The sequence below is a fragment of the Mirounga leonina genome, unplaced genomic scaffold (assembly GCF_011800145.1).
Source record: "Mirounga leonina isolate KUSES-001 unplaced genomic scaffold, KU_Mleo_1.0 Mir_195, whole genome shotgun sequence".
In the NCBI taxonomy this organism is placed as follows: Eukaryota; Metazoa; Chordata; class Mammalia; order Carnivora; family Phocidae; genus Mirounga; species Mirounga leonina.
In genome coordinates this window covers 7,823,867-7,849,889 of record NW_023270490.1, presented here as the reverse complement: position 1 = coordinate 7,849,889, position 26,023 = coordinate 7,823,867, and positions in this window count along the sequence as shown.

Sequence of the window (26,023 nt, the reverse complement as noted above, 5' to 3'; positions counted from 1 at the left end):
AACAGACTGGAAAAAGATAAATATTCTTGTCCTCATGGAACTAGTGCAGAAGAATAATAGACGAAATAACCCAATCTATAGCAGGTCAGGTGGCCTTAAGTTTTATGGAGGAGATATGTCAGGGAGGAAGGTAGGAAATACCAGTTTGGAGGGAGGGGTGGTTTTGTAAGTAGTTTGCTCAAGGACGTGGCCTGAGGGCTTGCCTTGGGGGAAGAGGTGGTAAAAAGTAAATATTTAAAAAATTTTGATACTGACAGAGAAATATAAGTTTAAATATGTTTGGTAAAACCTCTAACGGCAAACAATAATCAGATTTCCAAAGTCTAAGAGAAAGATAGGGGGAACAAGGAAAACTTAATTCAGTAAAAATAAAGGAAAGAAAACACATAGTAAGCATAAAATGAAATTTGATGGCAAATGTATGTTACCAAACAGGTGGATTTCTAGAGACTCTCAGATTTGATTTGAAAAACAAAGCCAAACTGTCACCAAGAGATGTACAATAGAATGACCCAGAGAGGTTAACGATAAAGAGATGAGTGACGATCAACTAGGCATCGCAAAGGGAAAAGCAAGTCAGGATGGAAATGCTAAGATTGGGTTGGGTAGAACTGAAGGCCAAAGGCAGTAAACAGGAAAAAGAGAAATATTTTGTATTGATAAAATCTGCAGTCCACCAGGGAGATATACAGGCATGAATCTTAACCCACCAAACGTTTCACTGAGTGCAGACGCTAATACAAGATCTTGACAGAGCCAGGATCATGGTAATAACAGGCAGTCCCCTTTCAGAATTCTGTAGATCATGTGGACCAAAATGCAGATAAAGAATTTCAGCAACACAATTAACAAGTTTGATTAATTAATTATGAATACAACTTTGTCCAAAGGAACAACCCCATTCTTCTCTGCTCATTGAGCATTCTCAACGTTAAGTATTGGCCTTGGCTTACTGGTAGATTCTTAGCAGCAATGAGCAGAAACCTGGACTCACACAGGGTTAAACCAGGAGGAAAAGTGCGAGCCCACATGCAGGAGGTCTGGGAAGGGTGAGCACCGGGATGACTGGGGTCTTCTGCCTCTGCACTCTGCTGTCCTTGATAATGCCTCCATCCTAAGGCTATGGAGAGGATTAACAACTGAGGCAGAAGCTCCTTTGTTCCTATCCACTGGGAAAGAGATAGGAATTTCTCTTCCATCCATGGAATAAAAGTCCTTCTCTCTGGTCAGATTTGGACTAACTGATGTCACATACCTGCCCTTGAATCTAAAAAATTTTGCCAAGAGAATGCACAGATTGGCTTAACCCTGGAACCTTGGGCAAGATGGATGGAATCATGGTTGGCCAAGATCACTCATGACCCACACCTAGAGCTTCGTGGAGTCAGCTTCCCTATGGGCTGTCTGGGGACAGGGGATCCTGGGGCAAAATTAGGCTTGGGGTGGGAGGGAGGAAGGGGAGAAGAGAGCTTTTAAGAGGAATCTGTGGAGACCATCACTCTGGCCAAGAAGAAAATGTTAACAAATTCCAGAAAGGAGATAACTTACAGGCCACTTCCTCTGCCAATAATGTTTTATAGTATTTGTAAGAAAACTAGATTCTGCCCCCCCCTTAAAAATGAAAGTATATACTACATACCATAAAGGGCACAAACATTAAATGTACACCTCAATGAATTTTTGCACATCTGAGACCACCTGGAACGTCCTAAAGATTCCCCAATGTTCCCTCTCTGGAGGCAGCTACAGTTCTAAGCCATCGCCACAGATTAGTTTTTCTGTTCTCGAATCTTACACAAATGCAATGATGTAGCGTGTCTGGCTTCTTTTGTTCCACAGGATGTGGGTAACATTCATACATACTGTAGTGTATATTGGTCTCGTGATTTAATTCTACATAGTATTCCTTTGTATGAATTTACTACAACTTAGTGAAATTTTCTTTAGTTGATAGATAATTTCACTGGGAAATTTTAAACCATACTCCTCTAAATAATTTTTAGATCAAGGAGGAAATAAATCCTTAAATATTAGCTCTTCTAAATATTCTTATATTGTAACAACAACTTGGATGTAGCCAAAGCTATATTCAGAGGAAAATCGATAGCCTAAAATACTTTTATTATTAAAAAAAAAAATGAGTGGATATGAATGAACCGACAATTCAACCAAATAATATAGGAAGGAAACAACATAAATAAACCAGGAAACAGAAGGTTCTTAGAGATTAAAGCAGAAGTTAATTAAGAAAAATAGTAAAGTTGATAAATAGTTGGTTATTTCAAAAAGACTAATAAAATAGAGGGGCGCCTGGGTAGCTCAGTCGTTAAGTCTGCCTTCGGCTCAGGTCATGATCCCAGGGTCCTGGGATTGAGCCCCGCATTGGGCTCTCTCCTCAGTGGGAGGCCTGCTTCTCCCTCTCCCACTCCCCCTGCTTGTGTTCCCTCTCTCGCGGTCTCTCTGTCAAATAAATAAAATCTTTAAAAAACAAAACAAAACAAAAAGACTAATAAAATAGACACCACCTCATAAACTTGTGTTATAAAAAGAGTAAGACAAATATTTGCACCATAAATAAAGAGAAAGGATATATGATTCCAGATATAAACAAGATTTTAAATATTATAAGCGAATATTTCAAAATTTAGTGAAATATTAAATCACTTTCTTAAATAGTATATAAATATATAAAATTGACACAAAAAGACTTAAAAAAAATCCCTACACAGAACAACCATAGGAGAAATTCAAAAGCATGTCAAAGATCTATCATAAAAAATACTTTAAGTAAATTTGATTTTATATGGGTTCAAGCTAATCTTCAAAGAAGTGATAATTCCATTTAAACTTCATCAGACCATTGAAAAAGAGCAAAATCTTCTCAATTAATTTTGTGAGGCTGGCAAACTCTGTACACCCCACTTTGATAAATTGGCTCACAAACAGAGCCACACAGGGCAAGGGAGGACCACTTGGCACTGGGTTCTGGCCCAGGTATCACCACTTGGAAATATGGGCTCTGATTGGCAGCATCTGGTTTTTCAAAGAAGGCCAACAATCGAATGTTTGTGTTTAATTTTCCAATTTTTCCGTGTTGGCAACAAATGCATTTTTTTTTAACACCCAATATGGACTAAATCAAATCTGCTGACTGGCTTTGTATACCATTTTGCAATCTTTATTCAAATGGCCTTGGACCCATGATTTGAAGCAGGGAGCCCAAGGAGGCTGCTCCTTACTGTCCCCTTCAGTTTCTCTGAAAAGAAACCCTAATTCTGCACTGTTTAGTAGGGATATAATGTGAGCCACATGTATAATTTTATATTTTCTAGCAAAAAAAAAAAAAAGAAATGAAAAATGCACTAAAAAATAGAAACAGATGAAATTAATTTTAAAAATATGTTTTATGTATATCCAAAATGTATCATTTCAGCATGTAAAAATAGAAAAATTATTGGTGAGATATTTTGCCTTCTTTTTGTTTTAATTCTTGACAATCCAGTGGATGTATTTTATACTTACAGGATATTTCAATTTAGCCACTAAGTTTTTGTCCAAAATAGTTGATCTGTATTTAGATTTTGTAAAGTTTACAGTTGAAAAAACTAGACTCCTATATCTAAATTATTCCAAACATGCCAAAAAGCTTTCCAATAACTAAATTGTATATAAAAGTCACTTCCCTTTAATATTTGCATCTCCATTTACAAAACTGGACCATCTTTTTAAAAAGCGATTTGACTGGGCACCTTGGTGGCTCAGTCATTGGGCGTCTGCCTTCAGCTCAGGTCATGATCCCAGGGTCCTGGGATCGAGTCCCACATCAGGTTCCCTCCTCCGCGGGAAGCCTGCTCTCCCTCTCCCACTCCCGGGGCTTGTGTTCCTGCTCTCGCTATCTCTGTCTCTGTCAAATAAATAAATAAAATCTTTAAAAAAAAAAAAGCGATTTGACTTTGAAGCAAAAGCATATGAGTTTTAAAACTGTTGGAGATAAGTAAATTTACTAACTTTTGTGCTAACTCAATGTTATCAATGCTGAAGGCAATAAAAGCATCCCTTCAATGGAAAAGCAACTTTAAATTTATCATTATCAACAAAGAGCTCTTCAAATTTTTCTTATAGTTTTTTGCAGCCAATTTACGTAATGCTGTCAATTGCAATTAAAATCTTCTGTGTATTGATTCATGTTGGAGAAATGTGAGTCACTGTTATTGATTTGGATTATGAAAGGTTTAAATCTCAGCAAAAATTCTCGTACCTGTCTAGCGAGGTCACCAATAACCTTTTCTTTTTTTGGAGCTTATAGTTTAGCTCTTTCTCATGTTGTGTGATAACAATGAGAAAACTTTAAATCAAACCACCATTTTTTGTTTGTTTATTTTTGGTCTTCGATTATTGAATATTTGGCAAGTATATCTTTTGTTTCAAAGAAATCTTGAATTGGAATTAACACTACAGCAAATCTTTGTAAAACTCATGACTCGACAAATAAGCAAAGAACACAAGATCATTAAATTTATTGTCTTCTTTCTGAGTTCTATAAACTGATGATGATTCATAGAATTTGCACATAAATACTAAATGACTTTAACTCTTGAATCCATGACACTTTTCAGAGTCTTCTCCAGAAAACGGAATGCAAATATTTTATGTGTATCACAGAGTGGAACAGAACATGAAAGGAAACATCAGTCTCAGGTTTTAAAATTTCAGTAAATCTGAATTTTTGATCTAACAAAGCTGAAGCATCATCTGTCGTCATAGAAACCAATTTTGTTATTTCTAGCTGAAATTCATTTTTGACAGATGTAGAAAATGCAAAAGTATCTATGTCAAGAGTTCGATGTTTTTAAAACTAAGATAATTTTTTAGAGCAATTTTAAGTTCACATTTATACCCCTTACCCCCCTCTTCCCCCAGCCTTCTCCATTAGCAATAACCCCCACTAGAAGGGCACTTTTGTTACAACTGGTGAACCTATGCTGACACATCAAAATCACCCACAGTGTGTAATTTACGTTACGGTTCATTCTTGGTGCTGTACATTCTATGGATTCTACGGGTTTGTCTATGGGTATGACATGTGTCCATCCTTATGGTATGCCTTAAAAATCCTCTGTGTTCTGCTTTCATCCCTCACCGCAAATGCCCCCCAATCCCAGACACATATTAATCTTTTAACTATCTCCATAGTTTTGCCTTTTTCAGAAAGTCATATAGTTAGAATCATACAGAATGTAGCCTTTTCAGATTGGCTTCTTTCACTTAGTAATATGCATTTACTAGTCCTCCACATCTTTTCTTGGCTTGATAGCTCATTTCCTTTTAGACCTGAGTAAGATTCCTTTGTCTGGATGGACCACAGCTTGTTTATCCACTCACCTACTGAAGGACATCTTGGTTGCTTCCAAATTTTGCCAATGGTGAATAAAGCTGCTATAAATATCCATGTGTAGGTTTCTGTGTAGATTTAAGTTTTCTAATCTTTTGGGTAAATAGAAGGAGTATGAGTGCTGGTTTGTATGGGGAAGTATGTTTAGATTTGTAAGAAATCCATCTAACTGTCTTCCCGAGTGGCTGCGCCATTTTGCATTCCCGGAGGCATGAATGAACTCTTGGTGCTCCACATCCTCGCCCGCGTCTCGTGTCGTCAACGCTCTGGATTTTGGCCCTTCTCGGAGCTGCGTGGTGCTATCTCATCGTTTCAGTTTGCATTTCCCTGATGACCTATGATGTGGAGCATCTTTTCATGTGCTTATTTGTCACCTGTACATCTTCTTTGGTGAGGGGTCTGTTCAGGTGTTTGGACCATTTTTAAATTGAGTTGTTTGTTTTCTTATTGTTGAGTTTTAAGAGCTTTTTGCATGCTTTGGATAACAGTCTGTATCAGGTGTGTCATTTGCACATATTTTCTCCCTGTCTGTGGCTTGTTTCCTCATTCCCTTGGCATTGTCTTTCACAGAGCAAAGGTTTTTAATTTCAATGAAATCTAGCTGATTCGTTATTTCTGTCGTGGATGGTTGCCTTCGGTGTTGTATCTACAAAGCCACCGCCAAATTCAATGGCATCTAGGCGTTCTCCTGTGTTAGCTTCCTGGGATTTTATAAGTTTTCACTTTGCATTTAGGTCTATGATCTTGAGTTAATTTTTGCAATGGGTATAAGGTCTATGTCTAGATACTTATTTTTTTTTCTTTTGGCATGTGGATGTCCAGTTGTTTCAACCCTATTTATTGAGAGCTTATCTTTGCTCCATAGTATTGCTTTTGATATTTTGTCAAAGGTCAGTTGACTAGAGTTATGGGGGTGAATTTCTGGGCTCTCTGTTTTGTTCCATTGATCTGTTTGTCTATTACTTCATCTATATCACAGTGTCTTAATTACTGTAGCTTTTTAGTAAGTCTTGGAATCAGGTAGTATCAGTCTACCAACTTTGTTCTTCTTCCAGATTGTGTTGGCTGTTCTGGGTCTTTTTCCTCTCCATATGCACTTTAGAGTCAGTTTGTCAATACCCACAAAATGACTTGCTGGGATTTTGATTGGGAAAGCATCAGTAGGTCAACTTTGGAAGAACTCACATCTTGAGAATATTGAGTCTTCCTAACCATCCACACAGAGCACTCTCCATTTATTTAGATTTTCTTTGATTTTCTTCATCAGAGTTTGGTGGTTTTCCTCATCTAGATCTTGAACATATTTGGTGAAATTTCTACCTAAGTATTTCATTTTGGGGGGTACTAATGTAAATGGTATTGTGTTTTTAATTTCAAATTCCACTTGTTCATTGCTGGTGTATAAGAAAGGGATTGAGTGTTGCATATTAACCTGTATCCAGAAAACCTGCTATAATTGCTATTAGTACCAGTTTTTTTTTTTATCGGCTCTTTCAGAGTTTCTGCATAGACAATCGTGTCATCTCTGAACAAAGACAGTGTTATTTTTTTCCTTCCCAATCCCTATACCTTTTGTTTCCTCTTCTTGTCCTTATTGCATGAGCTGAGGCTTCCAATCTTTGATAATTTTAGAAAGGTTTTGAATTCTATAGTCAACTGCTTGCTGGTTTAATTGAAGATCTTATCCTTTTGGCAACGTGTCTTTTTTAATGTTTTCCCCATATTCTAACAACTTTTTTTAACTGACACAATAATTTAAAAAAAAATCATTTCTCCATCTAAAAATGGTTTCCTTTTTCTGTGCAAGTATTTGGGTCATTTTATAGCTGGCCAGAGTTGCAAGCTCAGATCCTGTTAAAGTTCATTAAATGTTTTTTATTTAGAGATTTTATTTCTTTCTGATTCTAGTTGGTTTTTGTTGATTCTTTTTGATGGTTGGGAGGAAAGTTCTTTTCAAATCCTTTATGTGTTTGCTAAAAGTGTCTGTTACTATCGTCCATTTTATTATCTTTTACCCAACAAACAAAAAACTTTTTCCCTTGCTAAATCAAATTGCAATTACCATTCATCCCAAAATTTGTGACATCTCACATTGTCTTTATGGTTTCCATGTCTACTTGATTCTGCATCAGTAGGGATTCCTCCATTTTAAACCTAAAAATCTGTTCATGCTTATTTTTTAACTAGAAAAATAACAATTATATTAAAATTAAAATAATACGGATTTCCATTTAAGTACATACATATCATGGTAATTTGTGCTATCTGCATAAAATATCTAGATAAAAATAGTACAGTGTTACATTTGTGTGTAGAAAAATAATCATCCCCACTGAATCCATGCATTGATACCACCTAGGTGCATGATGTGTTTATGTACAATATTCGAAATCGTGCACTTGCCCAACACCTGCACAATGCTCCAATAGCGTCCGATGGGATGGAAAGGTTAATGCGAACTGTACTGGGGTAGTCGGAATAGGGTGCCCCAAAGATGTCCGTATCTTAGTCCCTGGAGTCTGTGTATATATCACCTTACATGGCAAAAGGGAAGTAAGGTAACAGATGCAATGAAGGTTGCTGATCAGCTGACCTTGAAATGAGGAGCCGGTCAGTTCTGGATTATCAGGGTGGGCCCAATGAAGTGAAAATTTTCCCTAAAAGGAAAGAACCATTTGTGACCAGAGGGAGCCAGGACCATGGAAACAGAGTCAGAAGGATCCAACACAGAGGGAGATGGAACCAAGAATGTGGGTGGCCTCTGGAAGTTGGAAAAGCAAGCAAAGGGATCCTCCTCTAGACCTTCAGGAAGGAATACAGCCCTGCGGACATCCTGATGGTAGCCTGCTAAGACCCACGTCAGACTTCTGATCTCCAGAACTTCGAGAGCAAACATCAGTATTATTTTTAAGCTACAAAATTTCTGGTGATTTATCATGGCAGCAATAGGAAACGAATACGGTAGTTCCACGAAACAACAAAGTTTTACAGAAACATATTTCACTGTTCACTTTTCACATTCGAGTTTATTAAAATTAAATAAAATAGAAAAATTCAGTTCTCCAGTTGCACCTTCCACTTTGCAAGTGCTCAAAGACCAGGTGTCCCTAGTCGCTGCTGAACTGGGAGGTCCAGGTCTTGGTGGTTGGAAGCTCTGAAGGGGGAGGGCAGGGGTGCGTGGGACCCTATTTGCCATCGCCAGTAAACCCTCTGGGGGCAGCTGTGCAAGCTCTGAGAATGTGATTTAAATTTCAAGCTCTGTTTCAGGGTTGTTTTTGGAGACGCCTATATTTCAGAAGGCCTGCTGGCTGGTGAGGGGAGAGCATCTTAATAGAAACTTACATCTTTTGTTCTGGGGACTCAGATCTAAGATACAGCTTGTGGTTGCTGAATAAGCATTTGAGCTCCAGGATTTCCCACGAACTTTTCCAGCGCCTGACTCTGCTCCAAGCAGGATGTTTGGAAAGGCTGGTGAGCCACACTATTTATCTATTGGTTTTGATTTCCATCTCCTCTTGGGGCATAGCTAGCTAGAGAGGAAGCCCATCTCCAGCCCCTACCCAGTGCAAGCACAAGCCGGGGGTGGAGTCTGGGGGGAGAGAGGAAGGGGGTTGAGTTGAAACAGCTGCAGGGCTCATAGAAAGCAGGGACTGCCAAAAATGAGCAAAGAGAGGCTTTGGGCAGGGGACGAGCAGGGGAGAGGGAATGAGTCAGGGCCAGCCGGGGGTTTGCTGCTTGCTTCTGCCATCAAAGAAAACACCCAAGGGTCTGCTTAGAGCTTGAGGGGATGGGGGTCATGGCCGGGTGGGGGTGGGGGTGGGGGGCACGGGCTCTTGGGAGTTTGTGGAGGACACACAACTTCAGCGCTATTTCTGAAGTTCATCCCAGCAAAGACTGCAGTGTCTCAGGGATCTTTTGTCTTCTCTGCCCTCCCCTCCTCTCCCTTCCCTCCTCCCTCCCTTTCCTCCCCTTCTCCCTTCCCTCCCTGCCTCCTGAATGTTCCTTCCTCAAAGCCACCAGCCCTCCCTTCAGGTCTCTCAGCTTCTTTCCCTTTCTTTTGCCCTTCTGCATTTCTACTCCCTCTCTTTCTCTTCTCTGTGACCCCAGGCTTTGCCTCCTGGCGAAATGGCTAAACCAGGAGTGAGGGTCCCACTCACATCTACTTTTTACTTAAAATTTAATGACTTGACCTTTTGACCATGTTTAGTGAAAGCATCTGAAAAAAAAAAAAACATAAAAGGAAAATAGACACCACCTGTAATTGATCTAATTAGAGGAAAACACTATCAAAATCATGATATATTTCTTTGACACCTTTGTCGTGTGTGTGTGTGTGTGTATGTGTGTGTGTGAAGTGTGGTTACAAATATGGAGGTCTTTGGGTAGTTTTATAGCCCCTCTTTTTGCATGTGATATTGTATCATAGACATTCTGTCACATTAGTAAGAGTTTTAAAAAATAGTTGATGGCTGAATAGTTTTCTAGTGTACAGATATGCTATCATTGACCTGTTTATATGGCTTCTAGTTGTTGTTGTTTTTTCCCCCCAGAGATTGCTAGTTGCCTACCCAACACCCATCTTTAGTAACAGAACACTGATTTTATTTTGGGTGGCAATGTGCTTATCTAAAAGACTACATTTCCCAACCCCCATTGCAATCAGAGGTGGCCAGTGAGATATAGATAAAAGCTGTTTGTTTGTTCTCTGGGAATGCACATAGAGTCTGTCCTTTTTCCCAACAAGGAATGCAGATGATATGGCTGGCACACCAGCAGCCATCTTGGATCATAAGATGACCTTGAAGAAAGAAACTACACACTGAGAACAGAGGAATCCAAGGATAGAAAGCACGTGGGTCCCAGAGAACAATGTGTGGTTGCCACAGCAACCCTGGACCATCTAGCTTGGGATTTCTTTTATGTGCAGGAGAAATAAACTTCCATATTGCTTGCTTTCATCTCCTATTAGTAGCTGAGTATAATTCCTACAACAGATTCATCCATTCAATAGTCAAATGCAACAAATATTTACTGAATGTCTACTCTGTAGCAGTTCCCACTTATATACCAGTGAACAAAACATAGAAAATTTCCTGTCATGTATGGAGCTGACATTCTGCTGGGGAAAGACAGATGATAAAAAGGTAGACAAGTGAAATATTTTGGTGGGTTAAGTGCTAAGGAGAAACAATAAAGGAGGGTAAAGGGATGTGTTATGTTTTGGGGGCTTGGGGTGATGTTGAAATTCTGGGTAACTCAGAGAAAGCCTCGCTAAGATAATTATTCTCTAACCTATGAGTTCAAAATGGCATCTTGATAGCACTTTTCACATTTTTTAATGCTTAGAAATTAGTGGCTAGTGGGGTTGCAGAAGAGTTGGCGACTAGACTCTTCATGAGGATTGTCTCTGACATTATTATTAGTTGCGCTTCTTTCTGTTGCAGGTGCAAGAAACTCAACTCAAATAGGCTTAAGGAAACTGGGGAACAGTGTGACTCACAAAATTAAAATATCCAAGGGGTGGTCCCAGCATGGCTGAAGCCAGGTGCTCAGAAACGTGGCCAGAAATCTGTCCTCCCCATGTCCTTGTCTTGCTTCCCTATGTGTTGGCGCCAGTCTCAGCTCCCCGGGACGCCCACCTCGGGAGGGAAGCTGGCCTCCTGATGCTGCAGACCAAGGACCCGTAGCCTGGGATGGGCGTGGGAAGGGGTCTCTTTCCCAGTCATTGCCGCAAATATCCCAGGGCTCACTCTCATTGGCTGGGGTTGAGTCACATGCCCAGTCCCGAACCAATGCCAGGGCCCCACCGGAGTCAGACAGGCTGATGGGTGGGGCCTGCGTCCTAGGCTCCCTCGCGCAGCTGGTGCAGTGGGCCCGCCCCCCGGGGCTTAGAGCTGGGGGCCCTGTGTAGAGGAACCCCGCAGCTCCCACCAGCAGGGGCGCACCGTGCCGGGCAGGCTCTTCTGCAGCTGCTCAGCCCCGGGGGGCAGTCAGATCCGTTTCTTCTTCAGCTTTCCTTTTGCCCGGTGATTGTTTTCTCCCACTTTACAAATGAACAACCAAATGCCTAAAGACCATAAATTATAAACGAGCCGTTCAAATGAGGCGAGTGATGGCAATGAGTAAAATCTAATTAAGCAGTTTGAGATCTAAGCGATATTGTTATTAAAGTGCCGCGTTAACAGGGCGTCTGATCAGCTTCTAATCTGCTATGTGAGTTAGTTGGAGGTGAGCTCCGTTCTGATTGACATCGAGATCAATCCATTCTGTAGCGAGAGATAAAGTGCAGCCGCGCGGAAGGGACGGAATTCTTGATGAGGGTTTGTCCTTGTAAGCAGCCGGCCCCGGCCCCGCGTGTCTCCTCCGCTCCTTCCACGGCGCCGCTCACAGTCCCGGCTGGAGGATTTGGGGTACCACCTTTAAAAAGCACGATTGCCGGCTTTTTAAGATCTCCTGGGATTTCCAGAGCTTGGCTCTGACGTTCACTTTTTCGTAAACTCAAAGTGATTTAGCAAGCGTATCCTGCGTGCCAGGCACTGGCATTTGAAGAAGAGAGATGGGCATGGTCTCTGCTCTTGCGGAGCTCACAGTCTGCGCCCATTCTGGTGGTAACGATCTGTCTTCAGGGAAGAAAGAGGAGGCATTTGAGCCATTTATTCCTTCAGCCCCCAGGTCTCTCTAGAGAGGTTCTTGGTAAGGAGGCACCAGGACCCTCCAGGCTGGGGGTTCTGGGGGTGGGGGCACCAGCAGGTGGCTGTAAAGTGTGAGCCAGGGTTGGGGGGGAAGCTCCAGTCTTGGTGGGGAGGACCCCTTTGTCTGCTTTTGCTTCTCTGGGTTGGGGTGGTTGAATTTGCTTAATTAAATTTTAGCTTGGGTTAGGCGAGTTACCCCCTTTCCTAGCCACAGGGGCTGTGCACCCAGGGGCTGAGCATGCAGGGGCTGAGCAGGATACTCAAAGCCACTGGGGCAGGAGGTGATGGACTGGGTCAGACCCAGGTCTGTCTCAGTCCAGAGTCCAGGCTTTGGCCTGCGCCTGGGCTGGCTCTCTACCAGGCTGTCCTGAGGAAGGATGAGAGAATGAGGTCACACTGGCCTGACTTAGCCCTGGTCCCTCAGGTGGGAGTTGGACATCCCCTCCAAAGCCTGTGGGGTACTGTGGCCTTCCCGGAGCTCCACGGGACCCTGGGTAAGCCCCAGCCATGCAGAGTGTGGTGAAGGAGAGCAGGGGCTTCTCTTTCCTCCCAGGACAGACTCAGGAGGGAGGAGGTAGTAGTTCCTGGAAACGCTGGGAAATTTCTCCATATTTCTCCAGGCTCCATCTCACTGTCTTCTCACTCCACCCTAACCGTTTCCCACTCCTTTGGCTTAGGGAGGCTCTTTCCTTCCCAGGAGGCAAAGACATCTCCTCCCTCTTGATCTCTTACCAAAGAGCTTCATTTGGTAACAAAATTTGGTACTTCTTGGCAGGTCCACCCAGTCTTCCACCTCTGTCTGTGCTCTCAGGATCATTCCGGTGGGAAATGATCTCTGGAAGTTGCTTACCTCTCAACACATGTTCCATGGTAGAAAGAGCCAAGGCTCTTGATTCTGTGTGGCACGTGTAGGCTGTGTGACCTTGGGCAAGTCACTTACCCTCTCTGGCACTTTGTCTCCCTGTCTGTAAGATAGAGACCCTAGCACCCATCTCACAGAGTGCTCTTAGGTATTAAACAAGCCGGTGGATGACAGCTCATACTGCACAACTAATGTTAGTTCCTTTCTTTTAGGGGAAATGAAGATTTTTCACAGGGGCTCACCCGTGCATTAACCTCTAAGAGCCCTCAGGGGCATTGACTACATACAACTTTGTCTACCTGTACCTGCTGATTAGAAGAGAGATTCACCCCCATTTCTCTATAGGGCTGTTTGTGCTGTGGCTCTCTCCTCTGCTAGAGAAGGAACCCATTTCCCTCTTTGAACAAATCCACGCCAGAGCCAGTGCAGAGATTGTCTCTCTGGGATAACTTTTGGGGTGTGTTCATTCACTACAGTTTTTGAAACATCTCGTCCCTTCAGGACAGACCAGTTAGAGACTGAAGAGCAGAGAGACCTCTACGGAGCTGCTGTACCAAGTGTGGTCCCTGGACCAGCAGCACCCGGGAGCCGGTTAGAAATAGAGTCTCGGGCCCTGCCCCACCCCCTGCATCAGCACCTGTGTTGCACGGGACGCCCGGGGCGTTCTGGGCACATCATGGGGTGAGTGGCATGGCACTGACATCAGTCCTCTCTCCCTCAGCAGGTGAGCCAGCCGGTGAGGTTGGGGCTGACCTCCTCTGATGGGCGTGGGGGCACCTGAGGTTCATCCAGGGCGCAGTCTCTGGCCAAGGGGGCAGGGAGCGAGAAGGAGGAACAGGAGGTTCTCTGGGAGCCCAGCGAGGGTCTGCAGGTGCCTGGGGCTGGGCGTGGGGGCACCTGAGGTTCATCCCGGGCGCAGTCTCTGGCCAAGGGGGCAGGGAGCGAGAAGGGGGAACAGGAGGTTCTCTGGGAGCCCAGCGAGGGTCTGCAGGTGCCTGGGGCTGGGCGTGGGGGCACCTGAGGTTCATCCAGGGCGCAGTCTCTGGCCAAGGGGGCAGGGAGCGAGAAGGGGGAAGGGTCTGCAGGTGCCTGGGGCTGAGCGAGCTGAGGGTGCCGGCCGAGGGCTGGCGGGGGAGGCTGGGGCAGTCTGTGTGTGGCTGCAGGGCTGACCAGCCCCCACTCAGAAACCACCGCTGGCTTGTTGCTCCCGGCCGCACTCAGCCCTCTGATGGAAAAGCGTGCGGGCGGGCCCTGGGGAACATTCTGAAGTGCCCGTAGGAGTGACAGAACAGATGACCACAAACTGGGTGGCTTGAAACAACAGAACTTTATTTATTCTCTCACAATTCTGGAGCCCAGAAGTCCAAAATCAAGGTGTTGGTCGTGCTGCGGGAGAATCCGTTCCTTGCCCCTTCCAGCTTCTGGTGGCTCCTGGTGTCCCTGACTTGTGGCCACATCACTCCAGTCTCTGCCCATGTCATCACACGGCCTCCTCTGTGTGTCTATGGGTGCCTCTTTCCTCTTCTTATAGGACCTCAGTCTGCGGATTTAGGTCCCATTCTGATCCAATAGGAACCATCTGCAGGGACCGTACTTCCGTCAGCTCCGCGCATCGACCTGGTATTGCAGGACTGTACTTCTAAATAAAGTCACCTTCTTAGGTTCGGGGTAGACATGAATTTTGAGGAGACACCATTCAAGCCACTGCAATACCCGATAGGACTTTGTGGAAGAGTTGGCATCTTCTCTCTCTCTCTCTGCTTTCTTTCTTCATTTGTTATTAAGAGTAGAAAAAGAAAGTTGATTGGGATCTTGAATGGATTTGAAATCTCCCTTCTCCCACAGAAGCCTCAGCCCCATTTGAATGTTGGCTGCGAGATTGTATTCAATGACTGTGGACAAAGGAGAGCTGGAGGACCAGCCTCATTAAATATTTATATTTAGTAATAATTTGGTTTGCAAAACTGCCTGGGCATGGCCAGAAGGCAGGGCTGCCCTTCCTCCAATAGTGTTGATGCAAAGAACCCAGTTAATTATCTCTTGCCAAATATAATAAACCTCTCAAAAGTCATTCTCTGAGCAATGCCTTGAGGGTCCTGTGACCCGTGGGTACATTTCCCGGGTCTCGGGGCCTGCCGTGGTGGGAATTTGAGCCCAGCAGGTGGGGAGGCGGGGGTCATGTCTACACTCATCTCCTGGTGGTGTTTCTTCACCTCTCCCAGTCTCAGTCACTTCTCTAAAATGGGAATGAATTTAGTCAGATATGGATTGCCTGGTACCATGTGCTGGACACTGAAGTTTAACGGCAAGCTAGGCAGACGTGATCTCTGTCCTCACAAAGCTCTCTTTTCAATAAGAGACACAACAACAGCAAACAAACAAGTCTATGCAGCCTGATGCCAGGTGGGGAGAGGTGCCATAAAGGAAGGTAAGACGAGGTAAGTGTGTGGAGAGTCTGGAGGTCATGCCGTTGTTTTACCTGAGCAATCAGGGAAGGCTGCTCAGAGGAGGTAGTATTTGAGCAAGGACAGAAGGAAGCGAGGGAGAGAGATGGGACTATTTGGGAGGGGAGGAGAGCAATCTGCACAAAGGGCATCGCAGGGGCAAGGTCCCTGAAGAGGATCCTTGCTGGGGGAAGCAGAGTGGCTGATGGGAAGGGGGGTGAGCCACGAGACCACCTGGGCTCGGGGCAGATCATGGGGGCTCTTAGGCTCCCGAGAGGAAGGATTCTGCATGTTGTTCTGTATGGGTTGAGAAGCCTCTGAAAATTTGTTCCCATTTTAAAAGCATCAGCTGGCTGTGGTCAGGAGAATGGACAGTGGAGTGGGAGGGGAGAAGCAGGAGACCAGGTGAGGAGATGGGGCCTGGTGGGGGAGGGTTGTATGGGAGGTGGGGGGGACGGGGGCTGATTCCCCAAAGGTCTCGTGGTCCGGCACAGCCAGCAGCCTTCAGTTCAGTCCACTCTTTGAGTAGAACGGTCCCCACAAAAGAGTCGGTCACTAGGGCCTTCCTGGGCAGAGCAGGTGTGGGACCACTCAGCCCTCGGGTCCCAGTGACACATCTCTATTTGTGATATTTTTGTTTATTTATGTAATGTTTATGCCCCTGCCTAGTTCCAAAAGGAGTGTGAGGCCTTACAAGAAAAGGCAAAGAAATAGTGACAACCTGAACAGCAAGCAGTGGCCAGAAGCACCTCATTGACCCGTCAATCGGACTGCCGCCCTCCTTCCCTCCCCTCCCCCAAACCCGGCAGAGACGAAGGCGGAGTGAGAGGCAGGCTGACTCTGACCTGAACTTCAAACCCCTTCTCGATGTCAGGGCCGGTGGGGGGACTTTGATTTCCTTCAAGGGGAGTCAGGGGGTCCGTGCTTGAAAGGATCCCTGTGTACTCAGGAGGGCTGGGAAGTGGCTTTGAATAAGCCAGGCAGAGCGAGCTGTGCCCGGGAGAGGGAAACCAAGTCTCATGAGCCTTGCTGAAGCCACCGACCATAAGAATTCTCCAGAACCTTTCTGCAAAGCTCACCAGACACACAGTGTGTGTGTACGGGGGGAGGGGGAGTCCAAGGTTTGGTGCTGAGGTCACGGCGGTAAAGCAGGAGTGTGACACAATTTGGTCACTGCTGTGACAGGTGGCAGTGACATCAGGGAGGACCTCAGAAACCTCGCTGCGTTCAGAGTCAGCAGTGCCCCGGAGTGCTGAAGCCTGCCTGCCCAGCACCATGCCCTCTCTTTTCTGTGTGAGCACCCCGACTCCTTTGGGGACCTGTTCTTCCCTGGCATGGGCTCTGGGATGGATCCGCATGCAGAGCATCAGGGGACAGGGAGGCCAGCTTTGTGACCTTCCAGGAGAAGAAGTGACTGCAGGGCAGGGGTGGGGGAAGGGGGGTGGGAAGGAGGATTCAGGGAGGGGCAGAGCATCCGTGCTGGGGACGGTAGACAGCCACTCCTGGGAAGTCATTTAAACTCTTAACCTCTTCACTATTGCAAACTCATGAGTCCAGGGCAGCTGCTGGGCCGTAGTATTATTTTTCTCCTTCGAAGGTCAGTGACTTGTTGCGGCTGATTATGTCCCTGAACCGTACAGACAGGCAGACCCTGTTCGCCGACTTCCCTGTATCCCCGCTCTGGGAGACACGAGATCACAGCGAGCCCCGTCCATCACTGGCTAGCAACTGGCACTTGGAAATGAAAGAGACTCGTTCCATATTCCCAATCAATGTCTGTCTGCCATCTCTGTCGATAACTGCCGGGCGGTCCAATCTTTCCCCTGACAGAAAGGCACCCGGGGGGCCAGCCTGAAGATGCGCTGGAGGGAAAAGGGGGCCGTTTGATTCAGAGCCTCCTCGCCGGGCTGGAATTAAGTTGGCTTCTCCTCTAATGAAACTGACTCCAAGGGTCTCCGTGTGCCAGAGGCTCTCGGGAGAAGCAATGATGGTTCTGGGGCTGAAGCCGTGCACACAGGCAGCCTCGCGCTCCTACCCGCTCTGATGAGGCTCGCAAGGGGCTTGGAGCCTCGGAGGAGGTGGCCACCACCTGGCGCGCCGTGCAGTGCATAGTAGGCACACAGTGAATGCAGAGGGCCTGGCTCCTGGTCGCTGCCTTTCCCAGTCTTTTGATGGAGAGACCAAGGCATTAAAAGGCCGAGAAGCTCTCTCGTGGTTTGAGTCCCTTACCACGGTTCTTGTGTGTGCAAGAGGCAGAGGCCAAACCACAAAGGAGAGGGTACTAGGTGGGTTAGGGGCTCCGCCTTTAGGCAAAGCTCTATACTGGTGTCTTGAGTCCCAATTCCAAATAACCAGAGGAAAGAAAGATTCCGATTGGCCCAGCCAGGGATAGGCATCCATTCCTGTCCAGTCAGCTGTTGCCAAGAGGCTCGGGGCCTCATAAGGTAAAACTGGCACCACGCGTGGCTGGGGAGGGGAGGGGTCGGGTATCTCCTGGGCCACTCTACTTCAATAGCCGCAAAATAAACCCCAGATTTGGGAGTTGCTTTCCTTGCAGCTGGGTGAGAATTTCATTCAGATTTGTGGATCAGTGAGGGTGAGAATGAGCAGACATGGTCATCAGAAATTGGGTTGAGGGCGCCTGGGTGGCTCAGTTGGTGAAGCGACTGCCTTCGGCTCAGGTCATGATCCCAGGGTCCTGGGATCGAGTCCCACATCGGGCTCCCTGCTCCGTGGGGAGCCTGCTTCTCCCTCTCCCACTCCCCCTGCTTGTGTTCCTGCTCTCGCTGTCTCTGTCTCTGTCAAATAAATAAATAAAATCTTAAAAAAAAAAAAGAAAAGAAATTGGGTTGAAAAACCCAACCAGAAGAATGCAGGGGGCTTCTTTTCTTGGAGAAGCGTGAGGGGCAGGGGAGCCTCCTGGAGCTCGGGGCAGCCACAGGTGGGAGGGTCACGCTCAGTGGCCCTACTCTCTACCCTGGACATGGCCTGCTGGAGCTCTCAGTGGACCCTATGTCCCCAGTGTCCACTCCTAAACCTGTCTGTACGCTCATGCTTCGGTGAATATTCACACCTTCACTGGGGACACAGCCCTTACCCCACATGGTGTCCACCCATTGGAATCTTGCCCCAGTTTCCTAAAGTGCCATCATTTACTGGAAGCCTCCTGTGATCCTCCATCAAAATGACTCATCTTCCTCTGGTGAGCACTTGTCAATGCCTTGGGCTTCTTTTCCTAAGAGTTACTTACAGCTTGTCTACTCTCTCCCTGCAAGTCCCAGGAGCCTCCAACACGACCAGGCCGTGTGGAAAGGAGGAGATAAGATTTAAATTGAATATAAGATTGGGTTTTTTAAAGTATTTTATTTATTTATTTGAGAGAGAGAGTGAGCACGAGAGGGGGAAGGGCAAGCAGACTCCCCGCTGAGCAGGGAGCTCAGTGTGGGGCTCCATCCAAGGACCCCAAGATCATGACCTGAGCCAAAGGCAGAAGCTTAACCAGGCACCCCAAGATTGGATTTTTAAACTGGACTGACTTAATTGTGACTTGGAAGTGATGAAATCTGCCGAACATGTCTTTAAAGGATGGTATATTCTGGTTTGGTTGTAAGACCCACAAATAACATTGGACAAGACAAGATAGAAGTTGATTTTTCCTTCTTGTAAAAGATTTCTGGAGGTGGGAATCCAGGCCTGATGTGGTGGCTCTGTAGCATGAGGCTACCAGGGACCAGGCTTTCTACCCCACCATACTTAGAATGTGACCCTTGTCTACGCGGCCCAATATGGCTGCTAGAGCTCTAGCCAACACAACAACATTCTAAGCAGTAGGATGGAGGAAGGGGAGACTTCCTTTTGAGAATTACTCCCAGACATACACCACTACACTTCCTCTTCTGTCCCCTTGGCCAGAAGTTAGTCACATAACCAAACTTAGCTGTGTCACTGAGCGATGGTGTTCTGTTGCTAAAGTAGAAGTAAAGACTGGTATTAGGGAAAAACCAGTGGTTTCCACTTCAGATAAGAAAAGGAGGCTGGCAAGAGTTCTGTGGAAAGCAGTGATTGGAACAATTCGCCTCTGACACCATCTCCGCCCATTGAGACTGGGAAAGAGGGATTTAATTTGCGCTGGGAGGTTATGAGCAGGGTTACCAGATAAAATACAGATGCCTGCTTAACAAATAATTCTTTAGTATTTGTATGTCCCAAATAATACATGGGCTATACTTACACTAAAAATTATTTGTTGTTTATCTGAAATTCAGTTTAACTGCGTGTCCTGTATTTTCATCTGCTCAATCTGGCAACTTAGTTATGAGGGGAGGTGGGAAACCCTCTGGAGGTGAGAAGATGCTGGGGTGGCGCCATCTACAGAGCTTGCCGTGGTGTTGGGAAATCACCCTCCCTCTCTCCCCCTCTTGAGGATGTTGGTCTTCTCCCTGGTGCCCCTGCAATGGGTGGTCTGTTAAGAGTCCTCAGAACTCCTCCACTAGCCAGAAAATTCGGAGGCAGTGCAAATTTATCAAGCCCTGCTGATAAATTACATATGTAAGTCCGATTACTTGGGATTTATGTACTATTCCCTTCCACAAATGATTTGCAGAAATTTCACAGACTCTGCTGATGAATTACATCTATAGTTAACATTTTCTTAAGATTTATGCTCCTCCTAGTTTCTTAAAGGATTTGAAGGTATTTTATAAAGTTCATCCCAAGGAAAAATCACAGGTCAATTACAAATTAAAAAAAAAAAAACAAACCCAGAGCAAAAGCTACTTGGAAGAAGCAGAGCAATGGATTTCAGGTCCATGTGGAGTGAGCTCTGTGCTGACGAAATGTGATTTGTCACCGGGGTGGAGACGAACATTACCATGGTGCGCATAGATCTCGATTCAGTGCGTGGAATTCAGTTTCTACCGAAGATAAATCATGGCGTTGTGTTGTACTTTAAACAGTGATCCTGCAGGTTAAAAATCCCTGTGGGTTTTCACTGTATCCCGGGTCTCCTTATGGGAGGTGGTCCCAGGAGGACAAGCCTGAGGACGTCCTGCTTGCTCACACTTGGTGGGTCAGGACAATCACCTGGGAGGCTTCCAAACCTCAGAAAGCCCAGGGCACACCCCAGGCCACTACCTACTTTGCAGATAGCAGGTGCCCAGGTGCCAGGATGATGAAGGCTCCCCAGGGGATATCCACCTGGGAACCACAGGAGTAAAGGGTTCTCTTTCATTTTCTGGGTGGGGAAGCAGAGGCTCAGCAAGGGAGTCACTCAATCTGGTGGCACTATTATAGCTGAGACCTTTGATTCTCTGACCCCGGTTCACTGCTCACTCCGCACACACAGTATTTTGTCAACGCACAGCTCTCCAAGTGCGGGTGAAAACCCGATCTGCTGACTGATCTCAGTTTGGGGCAGAGACCGTGCTGGCGGAGATGTGCGCCGCCCCTCTCGCGTGCTGGCCGTGGTGCTATCGTGAGTGCTGTACTACTTCATACTGATCGTCCGTGTAAGCCTCCCAGCAGCTCTGCCGAGGAGGCGCCTAACCAATGAGAAGACCGAGGCCCGCAGAGGGGGACTGGCCCCAAGCCACAGATCTGGTGAGCGATGGAGCCAGGACTGGAATCCCCCCAGCCTGACTCCAGACCCTGTGCATTAACCATCTCACCCCATAAAGCACGTCCCATCCTTAAAACCGGCGCTTCCCAAATGCAGTGAACACACGAGTCACCCATACCTGCTCACACGGGTCAGCGGGTCTGGGGTGGAGCCAGGACTCCGCGTTTCTGACAAGTTCCTGGCGCTGCGGCTGCTGCTGATCCGGGGACCACACTTGGAGTTGCAAGGATGTAAAGCATCACCATCGTCATCACTGTTTTCGGTGGTTGTTTTTGGCTTGTTTTGCCTTTAAAAAACACTTTTACAGGGGTGCTTGGGTGGCTCAGTTGGCTAAGCATCTGCTTTTGGCTCAGGTCATGATCCCAGGGTCCAGGGACTGAGCCCTGCATAGGGCTCCCTGCTTAGCAGGAAATCTGCTTCTCCCTCTGCCGCTCCCCCCACCCCCCATGCTCTCTTTCGCATGCTCTCTCTCTCTCTCTCTCTCAAATGAATAAATAAAATCTTTAAAAAAAAAACAGAAAACACTTCTACAAAATGAGTGAATGCTGAGCGCAAGTATGGATTTTGTCACATGTCCCCACCTGGATTCAACAAGGGTCACTATGACTTCGTAAGGGTGAAATTAATCAATAGCAATGTAACAGTACTTCATTTGGATTTAGATTTCTCCTGACCTTCGTTATGTAGTCCATTTGACAGCCAGGTAAACCCAGGAGATGTTCTCAGCTCGGTTTATAAATGTTAGAGTAGATGCCATATTAATGAGAAAAGTCAGCCCCTTGCTCTGACAAATTGGAATAATGTCTTAGTTTGGGTTCCTTTTAGAGCAGACTGAGACAAGCTTTGGGTACAAGTAGTTGATTTGGGAGGTGGGGAAGGGAAGGGAGGCAGGGAAGGAGGAAAGCCAATCCATGGGGGAATAATGCAGGGGGTAACTGGGCGCAGCCCTCCTGGGGTCCCTCTAAGGTACTATGTGGACCACTCCCTGGAATAGTCACACCAAGGAGCAAGGACGTTATGGTGCTTGGGCAAAGCTCACCTGGGCAGAGAGGTGCAGGTGCTCGTGGTCAGATGCTGCAGGGTCAGCTGTCCATTGTAGCTGGCCGTGATGGGCCAAGCCTCAGCCACTGACATCTGCCATCACTTGATTGAGGAAGCAGGGACATCATGCTCGGCTTGTGTTATTAGACATTTCCAAGGGGAAGCTGGGCCTGTTTCTAGAAATGAAAAACCAGCAGAGACTCTTGGTCAGCTTGAGAAAGAAGGGGACCATTTCCCAGACGATGCCACTGAGGCAAGGCTGAGAGACTGGATGTGCATGAGTTTGGGGACATCAATCTGATACTTGCCCCAAAGAGTAAGCATTTCATCAACCATAACCTCTTTGTGATCATTCAACAGCAGGACAGGGAGAGGCACGGGGACTGATCTAGGGTACAAAATTTAAGGAGGCACTCACTTCTAGGGTCATCCAAGTGGGCCCTTAAATTACCTTGGCATCTTTGTGGAAAATCAATGGGCTCTATAAGTAAGGATCTATTTCTTGCATCTAGTCTGTCCTATTGGCTTGTTTGTCGAACTCTCTGTCGATACTGCACTGTCTTGAATACTGTAGCTTTATAGTAAATCTTGAAATTGGGCATCATGAGTTTAAAGTTTTCTTTAACGTCCTGCTGAAATTCCCAACAAGCTTTTTGTAGAAATGGACAAGCTACTTCTAAAATTCATATGGTAGTGCAAAGGCGCTAGAATAGACGCCCTTCCATCTGTATCTCCTGCCTGACAACCTGCCTTGAGCTTTAATTGCAATGCAGGGCCGTTGGCAACCAGTCCTTCCGCATTTGTATGTCTGAAAATTCTTGATTTCATTTTTATTTTTGAAAGGTATTTTTTTCTGGGCATAGAAGGATAGGTTTAGTTTTCTTGTTTTCTCTAGTACTTTATTTTTTTTTTTAAAGATTTTATTTATTTAAGAGAGAGAAAGTGAGCATGAGCTGGGGGAGGGGCAGAGGGAGAAGCAGACTCCCCGCTGAGCAGGGAGCCCGATGCGGGGCTCAACCCCAGGACCCTGGGATCATGACCTGAGCCGAAGGCAGATGCTTAACCAACTGAGCCACCCAGGTGCCCCTTCTTTAGTTTAAGATGTTACTCTGTTGTTTTCTGGCTTGCATTACTCCCGCCCCCCATTCTGAGACACCTATTGTCAACCTTCTGTTTGTTGCTCTTTATGTAAGGTGCTTAAGCTGCTTTTAAGACATTTTTATCACCTGTTTTGTGCTACTTGATCATGATGTACCTTTTTAACATATTTCTCGGGCTTGGTGTTCATTGAGCTTCCTGGTTCTGTGGGTTTATAGTTTTCGTCAAATTTGGGGAAAAAATCCCAGCCATGAATTCTTCTAATCTTTTTCCTATTCTCCTCTTTCTCAGGGTACTGCAAGTGTACATATATTGGGATGCCTGAAGTGGTCCCTGAGCTAACTGGGGCTCTGCTCATTTTTCCTCCATTCACTTATTTCTGTGTGGATTATTTTGGGTAATTCCTATTGTTACGACTTCAAGTTCACTAATATTTGGTCCGGCCGTGTCTAAGCTGCCATTAATCCTACTCAGTACATCTAATAGTTTTTGTCTCTCTGCTGTATATCATTGAGAGTCTGGATATTGTGTCTTTTTTTTCAAAGAACATTAGGTTTTATTATAGCAGGAAATTAATTTCCTGGAAGATCACCTTCAGTCTGCTGTGACTTGGGTTTTTTTTTTTTTTAAGATTTTATTTATTTATTTATTTGAGACAGAGAGAATGAGAGAGACTGAGAGCACATGAGAGGGGAGAGGGTCAGAGGGAGAAGCAGGCTCCCTGCCGAGCAGGGAAGCCCGATGCGGGACTCGATCCCGGGACTCCAGGATCATGACCTGAGCCGAAGGCAGTCGCTTAACCAACTGAGCCACCCAGGCGCCCCTACTGTGACTTGGTTTTGGACTTTCTTGGGGTGAGTGTGCAGTAACCCCATAGTCTATTTGCAAGAGTGGATTTTGTGGGCTGTCCCCTGAATAAGGGTACACAGTGCCTCTCCATCTGGGCTGGTCTGAACTCCAGCGTCTCTTAGCTCTGCACAAAGTTAGACTCTCTATTCACGCCCTCTCCTCTGGCTCCCCGCTAGTCTCCACCAGACCTCACAGAAACTCGCTCTGTACATATGCAGCTTGATATTCAGCCAAAGACTGAAGGGATTCCTCATGTAGATTTCTGGAGCTCCTTCTCTATACAACTGCTTCCTCTGGGGTTCTCTGCTCTGCATATTCCGGCTGCCTCGCGATGCCGAATGCCGATCTCTCTTTCCTCTGTCCAGTGGGAACACTGCTGTGTTTGAGCTCCTCTTCCCTGCACCAAAGTTTGTGAAGATCCCCAGTCAGTGACTCCGGATACCCATGGGGCTCCCTTACGGGAAACCACTCAAAGATCACAGCTCTGTATGGTCAGTTGTGCAATGAAACAGTCACTTTATAAGAACGCCTCGTTCGACCCTGTTGGTGGCAGAGGGTGAGTCTCAGTCGTTACACCCCGAGGGCTGGATCTGGGAGTCTGGCGTTCTGTTTCGCTGTGGGACCAGCCCCAGTGGAGTGTTTGGAGCGGAAGGGCCGTGTTGAAGCCTGAGCTCCCGTGCCATCTTGCCGGGAAGCGCACAGTGGTTTCGAGAGAAGTTTCCAGAGGTGTTCTTGGAGACGCTGGTTGAATGACATCTGATGACACAAAAGAGCCTCTGCTGGCTTTCCCTGGTGCCAGTCCTTTGCTGTCGTTTTCAAGGGCCTCCAGCACTAGGGTCACTCTGGGTGACCCAAAGGGGAGGAAGCCGTCAGTGTCACCAAGCCCACCTTTCACCCACTCTGCCTCTGGTGAAGGGAGCCAAGGAGACAGGATCCAAGTCAGAAACACAAACATCTCCTGTGGAAAAAGCTACCAGTTTTCTCCCAGAACTGCCATCTTGGCAGCATACCATCGTGAGCCTGGGGCCCGCGGGACCCCAGGTCGGCTGGAAGATGACAGAGGACAGGGCAGCCCCCCGGCGGCGGTGACTCCAGGGGGCCGTGGGATCTTGCAGTGTTCACTCCAGCCCAGAAACAGAGCAGGGACTGTGTCCATGGGTGATGTTTCGGGGATCCTGGTGGGACTTTTGGATTTCTGGGCATTCCACAGAAACCAGCGTGGTCAAGATAAGTGAATGTTCAAACTAGCTATGTGTAATTTCTACCACTTTATAGAGTGCCTGCTGTTCGTGAACCACATGCTAATTGCTTTATTTATTTATTTATTTATTTAAAGATTTTTTTTTTTTTATTATTCATGAGAGACAGAGCGAGAGAGAAAGGCAGAGGGAGAAGCAGGCTCCCAAGGAGCAGGGAGCCCGATGCGGGACTCGATCCCAGGACCCTGGGATCATGACCTGAGCCGAAGGCAGATGCTCAACCATCTGAGCCACCCAGGCGCCCCGCTAATTGCTTTACATGCATGAGACAGGCACTCTTTCTCCTTTCTCCAGGTAGGGAAAATGAAAGTCAGAGAGGTAAATGCACCAGCCCAAGATCACACAGCTTGTATGTGGCGGTAGCGAGGGGATGAACCACAACGTGAGGCTGCCTTCTGTGTTCAGGGTTTAAGCTTGAAAGGGTTTCTAAGTCTAAACATGTTGTTGGGGGAAGAAAAAAAAATGGGGAATTAACATCCAATCAAGTCCTTTAGTAAAACAAATGACAGTATAGTTCGTTGAACTTTCCAAGGACCTTTCTTTTCCTTCACGTTTTATCGTCTCTGAGATTTGGATTCATCTCCCGCCGATGGTGGGTCATAGATGAATTGCTGGAATCCTTCTCTTTCCCAGCAACACCTGAAATGACGGTGTGCCTCGCAGTCTGCAGCTTGGTCGGCAAGCTTTCTCCGTAAAGGGCCAGGTGGTAAATATTTTGGACTCTGAGAGCCCAGTGGTGTCCATCACGACTCAACTCTGCCTGCCACTG